The sequence below is a fragment of the Rhagoletis pomonella genome, unplaced genomic scaffold (assembly GCF_013731165.1).
Source record: "Rhagoletis pomonella isolate Grant_MI unplaced genomic scaffold, Rhpom_1.0 Rhpom_scaffold_00001, whole genome shotgun sequence".
Classification (NCBI taxonomy): Eukaryota; Metazoa; Arthropoda; class Insecta; order Diptera; family Tephritidae; genus Rhagoletis; species Rhagoletis pomonella.
This window is the reverse complement of record NW_023458555.1, coordinates 62,429,100-62,442,590: the sequence shown is the minus strand read 5'-3', so window position 1 is coordinate 62,442,590 and position 13,491 is coordinate 62,429,100. Positions and strand designations below refer to the sequence as shown.

Sequence of the window (13,491 nt, the reverse complement as noted above, 5' to 3'; positions counted from 1 at the left end):
ACGAAAAGCGCTAGCGCCATTAACACCAAGAAACACATGATACACACACACAATTTCGTTTTAATTCTTTGAAAAATTACAAGTACTTTGTTTTTGCTTTTGAGTGGTTAGAATGCCAGAAACTTATGTATGTATCATGGCAAATTTTAAGCTTTTACTGAAGAATGATGAGAATACCTTGGCATTCATTACATTCGGTTGGCGGACAAGCGTTGCTCAGCGCCGAAAAATAAAGAAATAATAGACATGACGCCACTGTATTGTGTATGACTCTGTATGACAATGGGTACTGTTGTGACACTTAGATGGAGCCGTGTTCAAATCAGTACACTGCGCTATTGCGCTGAGTTTTTGCCCTGATACCGCAGGTGGGGCAGGCGTTACTGAGCGCCGCTAAAATTGCGTTTATGCCGCTAAAATTGCGCTATTACTAACGCTCGTATCTTTTTTTGGACGAAAAAATCCTGTTTCGCAGTATCTCCATTTAAAAAATAAAAGCAACCCTGATCACATTTTACTCCCGAGACAAAAGGATATATCTAACAGAAGCCATGGAAATGTAAATTTCTAATTATGTACAAAAATTATAAAAAGTCAAAAAAGTTGCACAACTGCTTTCGTTAACTTTTGTTTTATGTAACTATGTATTTTAATATGCAATTGCATGTAACTGGGCTTCAAAATGCTGCCTGCTGCGACGTCGACACGTGTATACTATCATCGTCTTCGTGTGTCTTACGATAATTGACGATTGACTGATGCTTCGCTGGTATTTCGACAAAGCAAATCAAATCAGTTGCTGTTGAGAGTGTTCGGAAGCGTAAAGTTTTCTTACATTCCAAAACTATGTGGTGGATTCAAATAAATAAATTTATAAATATGTTATATGCACTTATGGTCAGCTGATTAAGTTTAGTGACATTTTCACCTATTTATATTTTTTGTTTATTTAATGCTTATCTTTTTTTTGCTGACGGTGCTAGGCATTTTCTTCCATATAAAAGAAATTACCAATCATTAAAAATCAACGCGATTTCTTAATAATAATAATAATAATAGATTGGCGCTTACACATTTGTTAGAGTTTTGCCGAGCTTCTCCTCCGATTTGTGGTGTGCGCCTTGATGTTGTCACACAAAGCGAAGGGACCTACAGTTTTACGCCGACTCCGAACGGCGAATGTATTTTTATGAGAAGAAATGATTTATCATTTTCTGATATAGAATCATTTTCTGATAGACTAAGTTGATTCTGATAATTTTCGTGTTGATGTATATTACTTTCACCAACCATAAATTTAATAAAGAACACTGCTTTTAACTCTAAAAGCTTCAGTACTCGATCACCCTCTTTCACCATTTCAAAATGACTATGACACAGTTTGTAATGTCTTTTTAAACAAGACATAACATTGGGACTCATAACGCGATAGCAGATCATTGCGCACCCCTTCCATGTTTTCTATGAAAAAAAATGTATTTCCCATTCCTCCCGAAACATTTTATGTGTGTATTATTCGAATAGTTGCGCAGTGAAGTCTCAGCAGCAACTGATTTGATTTGCTTTGCCGAAGTGCTAGCAAAGCATCAGTCAATCGTCAATCATCGTAAGACGCACGTAGACGATCATATCATACATGTGCCGACGTCGCCGTAAGCAATGCTGTTTTTTGTTGTAGAAAATGCCCATTCATTAATGCGGAAATGAAAAAATTAAAAAAAAGAGAAGTTTCAAGATCTGATAGATTTTTAGCTTACGGTGGTAGTAGTAGAAATGTAATTTAGCAAAAACAAAGTGATAAATGTGGTGAAGTCCGAGCACTGGCTGTTGAGCAAAACTTCGCTGCTTCGCACACAAGCGCATGTGTGTGATACGTGTGAGTGCCCACCACTGCCCTGTGGAGAAAATCTCAGGTTTTCAACTGGCGCGCTTCTAATAAATTTAGAACCACTACTAGTTCGCGATAAATCTCTTGTGCATGCAAACAACTGGCGAATTTAACACAGCGATGTCATAGGAATTGGAAATTGTCCCCCGCTGCATTACCTTTTCTATAGTTCAGAATCAGTCCTAAATTCGACACATGGGATCTAGTTCGCTTTGCATCCCATTTTCTATAGTTTCGAACCAGTTGTAAACGAAAAAAGTTACAAGATGTTTTCTTTTTGGGTTACCATTGTAGCAATTTTTAATTATTTGCAGAGAAATGTATTTTCAATCTGAAATCAAATTTGTTTGAATGAATGTAAATTAACTTGTGCATTTGAAAACACGTTTACATACCTTTGGCTGTAGCTGAATTTGCAGAGGTGCTGACTGTTATTGGTTATATTCCAGAAGGTCCCAAAATGATAAGATGTTAACACAAATATTAGTTTTGTATTACCAAGCAATATCCCAACGGTTTTTACCCTCCATTCCCGCCCATCCGCACGAGGGGCGCAGTCCGCATGACGTACTGAACCAGTATTTTAAATTTTTGCGCCGAGTCACGATAGGCAGGAGTTTGTTAAGTGTCGAGATCTAAAACTGTTCAGCTACAGAACTAAATTCATCAGCCGATTTTATGTCTACATTTTAATGATTCATTTATTGAGAGAGGACAGTATCGATTTCTTAATGCGGAAAAGCGGATCTGATATATCAAACGTGCTGGAATGAGTGTTAAAATCCTGGCATAAGCTACGGAGTGGGTCGTGCAATTCAAAATTAGTTTTACAAGCTTTCAGAAATAGGGGGCAAAAGTGTCTTGATACCCGGGATGGAACATTAAGGCTAACTTCGCCAAGAAGAAGCGGACTTGAAATTGAGCCTGTTAGTAATTTAACTATATAAATTGTACCAAGCATTTGCCTGCGGCTGGAAAGTGTAGGAAGATTAATAAGTTTTAATCGGCTCGTATAAGGTGGAAGGTTATATTGAGAATCCCAACGGAAATTTCTTAAAGCAAAAAGTAGGAATTGTTTTTGAATTGATTCTATCTTGTCTGAGTAAATTTGATACCTTGGATTCCAAACCACCAAACCGTATTCCAGAATTGGCCTAACTAATGTTATAAACAGGGTTTTAGTGATATAAGGGTCACAAAATTCTTTTGACCATCGTTTCACAAATGCAAGTACACCTTTAGCCTTGTTGACTGTCACATTATTATGAAGATTAAAATTAAGCTTAGGATCCATTGTGATACCAAGGTCCACAAAATTGTATACCTCTTCCAGGTTATGGGTACCTATTGTATAAGAAGTGGGATGAACAGCTCTTCGCGAGAAGCTCATTACTTTACATTTCTTAAGATTTAGAGGCATAAGATTTACTTGACACCAGTAAGCCATGCTGTCTAAGTCTGATTGTAGCAAAGACCTTTCTTTAATTGAAACGTACGATTTATAAAGCTTTACATCATCTGCATACATTAAAATTTTGGAAAATTGTATATCTGTAGAAATATCGTTTATAAAAAGCAAGAACAGAACCGGGCCTAGGTGGCTACCTTGAGGGACTCCGGAAGTAACATCAATGACGTCAGAAATAGTATTTTTAAACATTACCCTTTGTGATCTATCATAGAGGTATGAAGAGATCCAACGTAGAAAATGAGGTGGAAGACCAAGAAGATCAAGTTTGTAGATGAGCAACGAGTGGCACACTTTGTCAAATGCTTTACTGAAGTCAGTATATATAACATCAACAGTTTTGCTTTCACTAAATGCTTTTGAGATATAGGATGTTAATTCGAGTAAATTTGTAGAAGTTGATTTGCCCTTGCAAAATCCATGTTGACTATATGAAATGCTAGAAGAGATAGAATGCGTCAACTGATTTGTTATAATTGCTTCAAATAATTTAGGAATTGCAGAAAGCTTAGCTATTCCCCGGTAGTTCTCCACTGAAGATCTGCTACCGCTTTTATGTAAGGGGGTTATGAACGATTCCTTCCATATAGTTGGAAAAACGCCCTCTTTAAGAGATAAATTAAATAACGCTGTTAACGGCTCATAGAGATAATCACAACAATTTATAAGAATACAAGTAGGGATCTGGTCAGGATCATAACTGAAGGACCGCTTTAAGGATTTCAGATAAACTACTACATCATCGGGAGATATTACTGGGATATTTATAGAGTTCATTGGACATAGTTTAAAAGGATAGTCAATGTTAGCATGTGAGTTAATGGAATAATTGGATTTAAAAAACTGAGCGAACATGTTAGAAATTGTTTGATTATCACTAGAGACGGTATTTTGATACTTCATGGCGGAAGGAAACCCACGTACATTTCGCTTGGAGTTTACGAAGTCATAAAATGATTTGGGGTTATATATTATACGCCGTTTGATTTTGCACAAGTAAGCTTTATAACACTTTTTGTTTAATTCAAAAAACTTATGACGCAAAAGTGAGTATTTTACATAGTATGAGTGTAAACCGGTTTTTTTGTGTAATTTAAAATAACGCGACTTTCTGTTTTTCAAATTTCTCAGTTCTTTAGTGAACCATAACTGTGTTTGCTCTTCAGGAACATACATACGTTTAGGTACATGCTTTTCAAATAATTTATGTAAAGTAAAGTTAAAAAGTGCAACGCTTTGTTCAATATTTTCTTTAAATGCAGGCCATGACAATTTAGACAGTTCTTTGTTAAGCATTTTAAAGTTGGCTTTCGAAAAATCAAAGCGAATATTTGGCTCGTATGCTTGGGTACTGCAATTTTGACCATCACTTATAACTTCGTAAGATACCTCCATAGCAGGGTGGTAGACATCTTCGGGCAAAACTAGTGGATCACACTTATTTACAACGGACTTAGATGCATCTTCAACATAAACAAGATCTAATACTCTACCAAACTTATTGTGAAGTACATTAACCTGAGTTAGGCAGAGTTCAGCCATCTCCTCTAAAAATACGTTGTTGCACGCACTAGACGCGAAAGGAATGATATCATTGTCAATGATGTTCCATGATATGCTTGGTAAATTAAAATCACCCAACATAATCATTGAATCAGAGGGTTTAGTCAGTAAATTAACTGATTTCAGTAAAGAGATGAGTCGTGAATACACCAATGTGTCAGATCGGGGAGGGATATAGCACAGAGCTAAGTAAATAGATCCTTTTCACACGAATGCATTTGAACTCTACTGAATCAATGTGTGGAAGACTAACTTCTTCAGATGGTATTGAAGAGTCTACAGCGAAGAGTACGCCACCACCGTTTCTGTCCTCCCTATCTTGTCTATAGATATGATAATTATTTGGAAGAATCTCTGAATTGAAAATGTGAGGTTTCAGCCAAGTTTCAGTAAAAGAAAGAATATTATAATTACATTCAAGGCCTTTAAAGTATAAGTTCGTTAATTTAGTATTTAAGCCTCTTACATTTTGGTTATAAATACTTAAAGCAGTTTTTTGATTCAGTGTTATGACGGGGAATATTAGCTAAGTTATTTACTTTTTTGGGCCTATATTCGAATTCACGGACGAAAGCTCCGGGGGGCCAAAAAGAGCTACTAAGCAGCGCATTAAAATTATCTAAATTTACGTCAATTTTAAATGAAGCAATATTTCTTTCGTAATTAAAATTAAATTTTCTGATGCTTAAGTCGACAGTTGAAATTTTTGATGATATGTAAGGCTTTATATCGTCTTCGGTAGTGTCTCTCGAAAATCTAGAAACAAAGATTGACTTCTCTGGCGGAACCACAACTAGTCGTATCAGACTGGACCACCGGTGGAGGGGGTTGAGTTTCTGCGTTAGTAGCTGAGGATAGGGAAGGCGGTGGAGGCTTTGAAGATGATGCCACCACTTCAATGGGGGAAGGGGAAGATACTTCAGACTCTTTATTATCCGAAGCAGATTTCGTTACACGGTCTTTTGAGGCTGAGGATTCTGATGCTGGAGGATACGGAGAGGATAAATTAATTAAGTCCGTCGGAAGATTATTCTGACGTGCAACGGCAGCAATTTCCTTAGATGGACTATGAAGACGCTTACGTTTAGACACACGGATATCCTTAACAGATTGCAAGGTATCTAAACATTTGAATGATTTAAGCATATTTTCATAATGCTTAAATTTTTCTATCAGTACCGACAATTCCCTTCCTATTTCTGTAAAACCATTTCTGGTTTGCCTAAATAGCTTGAAAAAATCAACATCACATCAGCCAGCACGATAAGTAGCGTTCAGAATCGCTTTTAATTTGGCAAGTATCAAGATCACACTTCATATTGAAAGATGTATGTAATACACTCGTTAATAAAAGACAAACAAAATAAATTATAACAATTAAGGAGCTGATGTAAATAGCTTTAAATAAATGTAGCGAACAGTTTGAGTATCACTGTAATTATGACACTTAATAAACGCAACGCAAACAGCTGTGACAAGAATTACTAGAAGAAGTAAACAAAAAGAGTAGAACAAATGTGCAAAAACAAAATGAAAGTTAACTACAAAGGATACAACAACAATGATAGTAACAAATGACTCGGCAAAATTAAAATGTATGCTAGTGAAATTTAATTAAATTTACTTTAATAGAAAACCAATAACTTTCACTTAGCTTCAAATATTTCACACTCTGATGCTCATAAGCACTTTTTATCACTACTTTAACACAGAATTAGCACAATGAACTTAGTAAGTAGAAAGCCAAAATCAGAGCACAATAAAGTACAACCTCACAGCTTGGCGTTTGCTTTTAACTTTTTTAACGAAAAAGCATCTGCGACGTGCAGACTGAAAGCGTATTTGAACGAAAAACCCGCCAAGCAAAAGTCTATTTAAAGTAAACAAGCACCCCGCTGCATCCCTTTTTCAGTAGTTTCGAACAAGTTCAAAATTCGCCAGATGAGATCTAGTTCGTTCTGCATCCTTTTTTCTATAGTTTTGAACCAGTTCTAAATTGGTCATTTTAGATATAGATTTCTAAAATTGTTTTTTAAAAGTACCACATATCGCTGCTTTTGAACTGGTGGCGATCCAGTTACTATCGCACTGGTCCGTTTTGGCAATAAAGATCTAGTGTGGAACTACAAATTTGGTTCACCAGTTCGGGGTTTCCCTACAGGGTGGTTTAAAGTGTCTACAAAATAGCGTTGACTAGCTGACTGCATCACGCATTTTCTTCCATACAAAGTTACTATCCCAGTACGAATACACGATACGATACATATAATGAAAACCGAGGTTATTCACATATGGACAGATTTAGTTATTTTTGTTAGAAGCAGGGGCAAAATGTAACCACTCACTCCCGCTCTCTTCAGTATGTGTGATCTCATTTCTCTTTCTATCTCACACGATTTGCAACTATACGTCCCTTTTACTCTCATCAGGTTTATCGGTTATAAAACCAGTTATATACACATTAAATCGAACATATAATCAGTTACACCGAACGCATAATTAAGTTACATTTAACTAGTCGTTGTTAATGTACAAAGCTGTCATTTGGAACTAGTAATTCCTAACGTACAAAATGGTTATAAATAACCATTCATCATCGTAATAGAAATAAAATGTTTTGTTATTTTGCTTACATATATTCATTCTGTATATATGTAAATATTTTTATTGAATTTTTTAGTTTACAACATAAGTAATAGTAAAGCTTATAAATCTTGAAAATGGCTCCGCTGCCGTATATAGTTTTAAGCTAATAAGTTTGAAATTAGTTTATAATTAAAAAAATTGATTTAAAAAAAATTAGAGATGGCATTTTAAGCTTTTTTGCTTGTTTAGTTCTTCCTATCCTTTTATAAAGAATAAGAAAGGAACTTAAAATAAATAAAAATTTGCCTCCACTGCCATATGTATGCATATGTTTTAATCGAATAAAATAATTTTTGTATGGAAATACATATTTATCCAAATAAGTTTGAAATGAATTTGTATCCTTATAAATTAATTAATAATAGGATAAACATACATACATACAGTATCCTTCATATCAAAAGCACCCCCCTTTTAAAGTGGTCCCAGCCAGCAAGAAAACGTACATTTTACGAACATTATGTTTCACGAGGGGTTCTCGATTGGCGAAAAGTTAGAGAAAAGCTCGTAAACGATAAAGCAAAAAACAAAATAAAATAAAGAGGCTTGTAGGGGTTTGTCAGCACAAGAAAAAACTTTCATTCTGTTGGAAAATTTTCTTGAACCACAATATTTTATAATATATAATATTCGCATACGAATGCTTTTTCGATCCGTTTACGACTGTTCATAGGCGATCGACAATTTCAAGCGATAAAGTACTCGAAAACGAATCGTAAACGGCTATCATAAACGAAATTTTAGCCGGTTTTTCTTCGAGAAAATATCCAGTTTCGAGTTCGTTTACGATGATTTTGCTGGCTGGGATATTTTTTGCCCCTTTTGTTTATATACAGTATATTTTGCTTAGCTGCACATCCTTCTTTGCACGAAAAACTTGTGCACTTAACCGAAAAAGGCACTTAAGCGAATTTTCTTTACTACTTCAATGGGGAAGGTATCCAAGTCCCTATGAAAGCAAATAATGGAGAAGTACTTACCACGTAGAAATTACTGCAAGCGAAATTTTTACCGAATAGTATCTAATTATCTATATAACTACATAAATTTATAGCCATTTTCGTTGTTCTGCGAGATGAACAAAATAAATAAAAAGTTGTAAAAATAGGTAATTGTAGGGCCAGTGCTGGTAAACGTAATACTTTCTTTGATAATTGATACTAGTCGCATATTTTTTAAGGCAGGTATCTCCAATGTGCAGGTATGCTAAATGCATCTATCGGAGCAGTTTCCTTATAAATGTTAAAAATAATGCCTCTGATGCGCATTTTGGTGTAGGTATCTTAAATGTGCACTTAAGCATAGAGGCAGCAAAGCAAAATATACTGTATTTATTTTTAAGAATTTTCAATTGAAATACAGTTAATTTTCTAACAAAATCCATATAAACCCAAGTTTAAAATTTGGAAGAAAACTAAAAAAATTCAACAAAATTCCTTCTAAATTTCCAACTTTTTTCTCAGAAGTTATATAGTTTTTTTGAGTACACAGTTTTATAGTCCATTCACTTTTAGTCTAATAATATTCAAGTTTCAATTAGCTAAAAATGACCGTGGATTTTTAAGAATTTTTTTTGTCGCATTTGCTTACATATAACGAATAAACACAATCAGCCTGATTGCGAGCGTCATGTCCTTTGCAAGTCGTTTTTCGAGAGTCGAGTCGCATCGAAAATTGCATGGCATTGTCTTAAATTTCGACTCGACTAGTGTATTGGCAGCACTACATAGTTTTCGACGATTTTCGTCGTTTACTTATTCCAGCACGACAGTAGGCAATGCCAATGTTGTCGAGTCGTACAATTTAGCATGATTTACGACGTAAGCAATGAGGCTGAATTTATTTTTATATGGAAGAAACAACACGCAACAACTTCGAAAAAAAAATATACAAAATCAACGGTAATTTTTAACCACTTGAAACTGGCACTAAAAATGAATGGGCTATAAAACTGTATACTAAATAAATTCTACAACTTCTGAGATGAACTGTATTTTAATTGAAAATTTTTAAAAATAAATAAATATAGATATGTGGCAAAGAATATTGAAATAGGGGTACTGTTGATATGGCCGATACTGTATATTTATGTATAATTAAAAAAATGTAATTCATAAATATTTTTTAAGTGTCAGTACTTTAAGACTTCTGCAGATTATACATATAGTTACTTATGTGTTTAATATTGTGGACACATTTGCCTTCTTATTATCTAAAAATCTGTTTTGCTTGGTTCTGAGCTCCACCGCCTTTTTTATACCTTTTTCAAATTGTTTGCGTCCTGGCAAAGTAATAATTAGTCACTAGTTTAAAATGTATATGTAACGCAACCTACCAGACATTAATTTGTCTACCAGCAATAGCTGGTTTAAAGCCTTCTTTTCGCACCGCCCATCATAGTTAAATAGATGAAGTAATTCGTCCGTGAACACTTTTTTCATTTTACTGCCCACGTCCTCAGAAACACCTTTGAGTTTATACAGCACTGCGGTCTGCAAATATATACAGTGAATGTCAGTAAAAATGTAGTGATTTTTCAATTACCATAACTCTCTCATATTCTTCTTTCTTTAGCTTTTCTTCAATATCATACAATGCGGCTAATGAGTTTATCGGTAAAAGAGTAACTCGTCAGGATTTTCTCCGGTTATGGTGGCTATAGAATTTTTGATGAGTGTTACGGACACCTTGGTCTCACGCAGTAGCTTGTTTGTTGCCATAAACTCTGTTTTGTCAACCATCTGAAAATAAAAAGAGAACTATTTATACAATATAAGAATGGGGAACTGTGTGGAATAAACGTAAATAAATGTGTGTAATAAATTAAGACTATAACTTTTACATTTTGTGCAAGCGTATCAATTTTCTTCTCGATCCTCTCCTGGTTTCGACAATCTTGTGAAGTAGGTCAGTCACATCTGAAATAAAAATAAATTATAGTAGAAAACACTTCCGGGTTATTAAATATTTTACCGTTTGCTTGTGATGGCTGGGTATTTTCCACAGCTGCAAAGACCTTCCTCTTTTTGAAGGGTGTATTGTTACAATCGCTTGTTGACAGTTGCAATCTGGGAATTGTTGTGGCAATAGTAACTTCGTCTAAAAAAAATAGAAAGGCAAAAATGTGAAAGTTGAGAGCTTTATAATACACATGCATCATTCTTATAAATTTTATACAAAGTTTGCAAGAATGATTTATATGGTTTTTGTTACAGAATGATCTACATTTTAAATGAAAATTAACAAAAAATATTTAGTACTTCTGTGAATGACTGTAAATATATTTTATATCTTACCATATACTGGAATTAAGAGCACGCCTTCAAAAATAGTGGCTGTCTCTATTTCTGTAGTAAAAATAAAAATATTTTTAAGTATTTGTCTTTTATCTTTCTTTAAAGTGTGAATTCGTGAACTAGGTGATGCGGGATCGGAATTAAAATATACTTTCCTTCAGTAGTAATACAAAAATATTTATACTTTGTCATTTTTCAGTATTTTTAAAAATTGCTAGTATCTAAGTGACTACCTACTACTATACCAAGACCTGAAAAAGGTCTTAGGGGCTCATTGAAGTAATCTTTAGTAACCATAAATGTATAAGCCAAATAGTTATCACTTTCTGAATCTGTACCTATAACTTTTAACGGACCAAAGTTTTCACTGCAGTGATAACATTCTTTCTCAACTTTGCAATAAATATCAAACTGCATTTCATAATTGGTGGTCTTGATAGCTGAAACACTTAATGAATACCTCTCTTGGACTATTAAACACATTTGTTGCAAAATGATTCGGCTTTTTTATCATCTTCTTTATATGTTGCATATAGTTCTCAAACTTGTATGCTGAGAAACTATCAAGGTACATATTGTTTTGCGCATTCTGAAAGATGTAGTCATCCATGGACATTGAAACTAATTAAATGCTTGCCATAAATAACGCCAAATATATTCACAAACTGTTCTAGTATTTTTTGTGTTACATTACTTTCTTTGCTATGAGATCTTTCACTAGACAATAAACGGATACCTGAATGCAGTAACAAAAAATGGTAATAATGGTCGCTCGGTATACAATCTTTGAGAATAAATACCCCAGAGTACAGCAACAACTGCCTAAACTCAGTTGCTTTCCAATTTGAAATTTCATCTAAATTTCTTGAAACGCGACCAAATTCTTTTGGCACATATTTTTTCACTAAATTCATTTTTTCGTTCATTTTAGTAACATTTCCTACTTTCATTAGAAGATGAAGCAATTTTTTCATTACTCCTAAATCCACTAAATGCATCACGTCCAAGGGAAATTGAGATACCATTCCAAACCCACAAAGCTCAACTAAACTCTTTGCATTTTCAAATTGTACTCTGTGATGCAATTTATCGGTGCGAAGTGCAAAAGAAGAATCTGATCGAGGTGTATGAAGTTGTTTTGAGAAGCTTACTCTATTTTCCCACTTGACTGCATTTTGGACACCCGTTTATTGCATTATGGGATTTAACGCCAGTGACAAAAGAGCGGGCAGGCGTATCACAAGTAAAAAGGCGGATATTCAATCTTTTAAGGTTTTCACTATATCCGACTTTAAGCCCAATTTCTCTTAATAAAACCACTTCTTCACAAAAAGCACGCGTTAAAATCGTCAATATTTTCCGGTTTTTTGGTACCAGAAAAGCAGGCGATAGGAAACGGACTTTGGTCTTAGAACCCTACTAGCGATCCTAATATCGGCCATAAAACTTTATTAGAACTTTTAAATAACTTAAGTCCGTGGATGCCTACATCAATTAGTATTTCGCTGGTGTTATTTAGGAAAGAGAAACTGTTGGATATAAAATGGTTCTGAATTCCAAAGTAAACAAAATCTCCTTGGGACAATTTTTGTATTTCAGATTTCTGCCGATTTGTTTCCAGAAGGGATTTTGCTGACTTTGGAAAACCTTGAACACCAACTCTCCTCAACATCTGGAGCAGATCGTTTACGGCATTTTGCGAGATGTTATCTCGCACTACCCAAGATTTCATCTCACTACACTTGTCTGGTATTTCGCCAAATGTTTCACTAATTTCCACATCTATTGCATCACTTATATCACTATTAATGCTTATTATCATTATTATTAGCGTTTTCAATTCTTTGAGCAAATTCATCAAGCTTTCTATATTTTTTTGCGCTTGACAGATAAATTTGTTTTTCTTTGCTCATTAGGTTTGAAAACGTCTTTTTACTAATTTTTTATTTACAATAATTGTAATACTTATCCTTTTCCGTTGAATTCCTCCAAATTATTTTTCTGTCTAATTCTTTTTATTAAGTTTGGTTTTACAGCCACGTGATCTCGAATTTTCTAATTCTGCTTCTTACATGCGCACTTCGCTTTTCACCAGAGTTACCGTGTGCCAATTTTTGGGCATCAGTTTAAAATTTAAACTTGTCACTATCTTCATTACTCAGCTATTTTCAAATAAAATATTTAATAATTAATTAAAAAACAACAACCATGCAAATGTGTATAATTATTTTAAGGATTTGTCGATCTTCACATTTATGTTTGCGTTTATAATTTGTATGTATGTACATGCTTTTAGAGTTTAAGAAAAATAGTTCAAATGAATTGACAGCGGCAGCACTATATGTCGCCATAGCAACGTATGTACGAACATATAGCAACCATAGCGAATTCAAGTTAATTCATAGTAGCACTATCCATTGTGTGTTAGAAGGAGACAGTCATATAAGCGAGGCGCGGATTGTAGAAAAGAGAACTTTTTCAAATTTCAACGGTTTTCATTATATGTATCGATTTTTAAACGGGTCAATTAACCCGTACTATTCTTACTGGGAATGAAATTGGTGAGCATGTATAATTGAGAAGTGAATCTCTGATTTCGACGCTCGAATTTTGGTTAGGCTTTGCTAACA

The 13,491-nt window shown here is 34.4% G+C and overlaps 1 long non-coding RNA gene across 2 annotated transcripts; it reads right to left on the bottom strand.

Moving 5' to 3' along the window:
- Nucleotides 1–9,011: 9,011 nt before the first annotated feature.
- On the bottom strand, nt 9,012–13,017 carry LOC118747079. 2 transcript variants are annotated; one of them, XR_004993923.1, is made up of 6 exons: nt 10,862–13,017; nt 10,539–10,664; nt 10,408–10,483; nt 10,110–10,324; nt 9,901–10,057; nt 9,012–9,846 (listed from the first exon to the last, which is right to left on the bottom strand). It is a non-coding gene; the product is annotated as an uncharacterized LOC118747079 (long non-coding RNA). The 2 variants fall into 2 exon arrangements; XR_004993924.1 differs by having other exon boundaries at nt 10,110–10,306.
- Between the last annotated feature and the right edge of the window lie 474 nt (nt 13,018–13,491).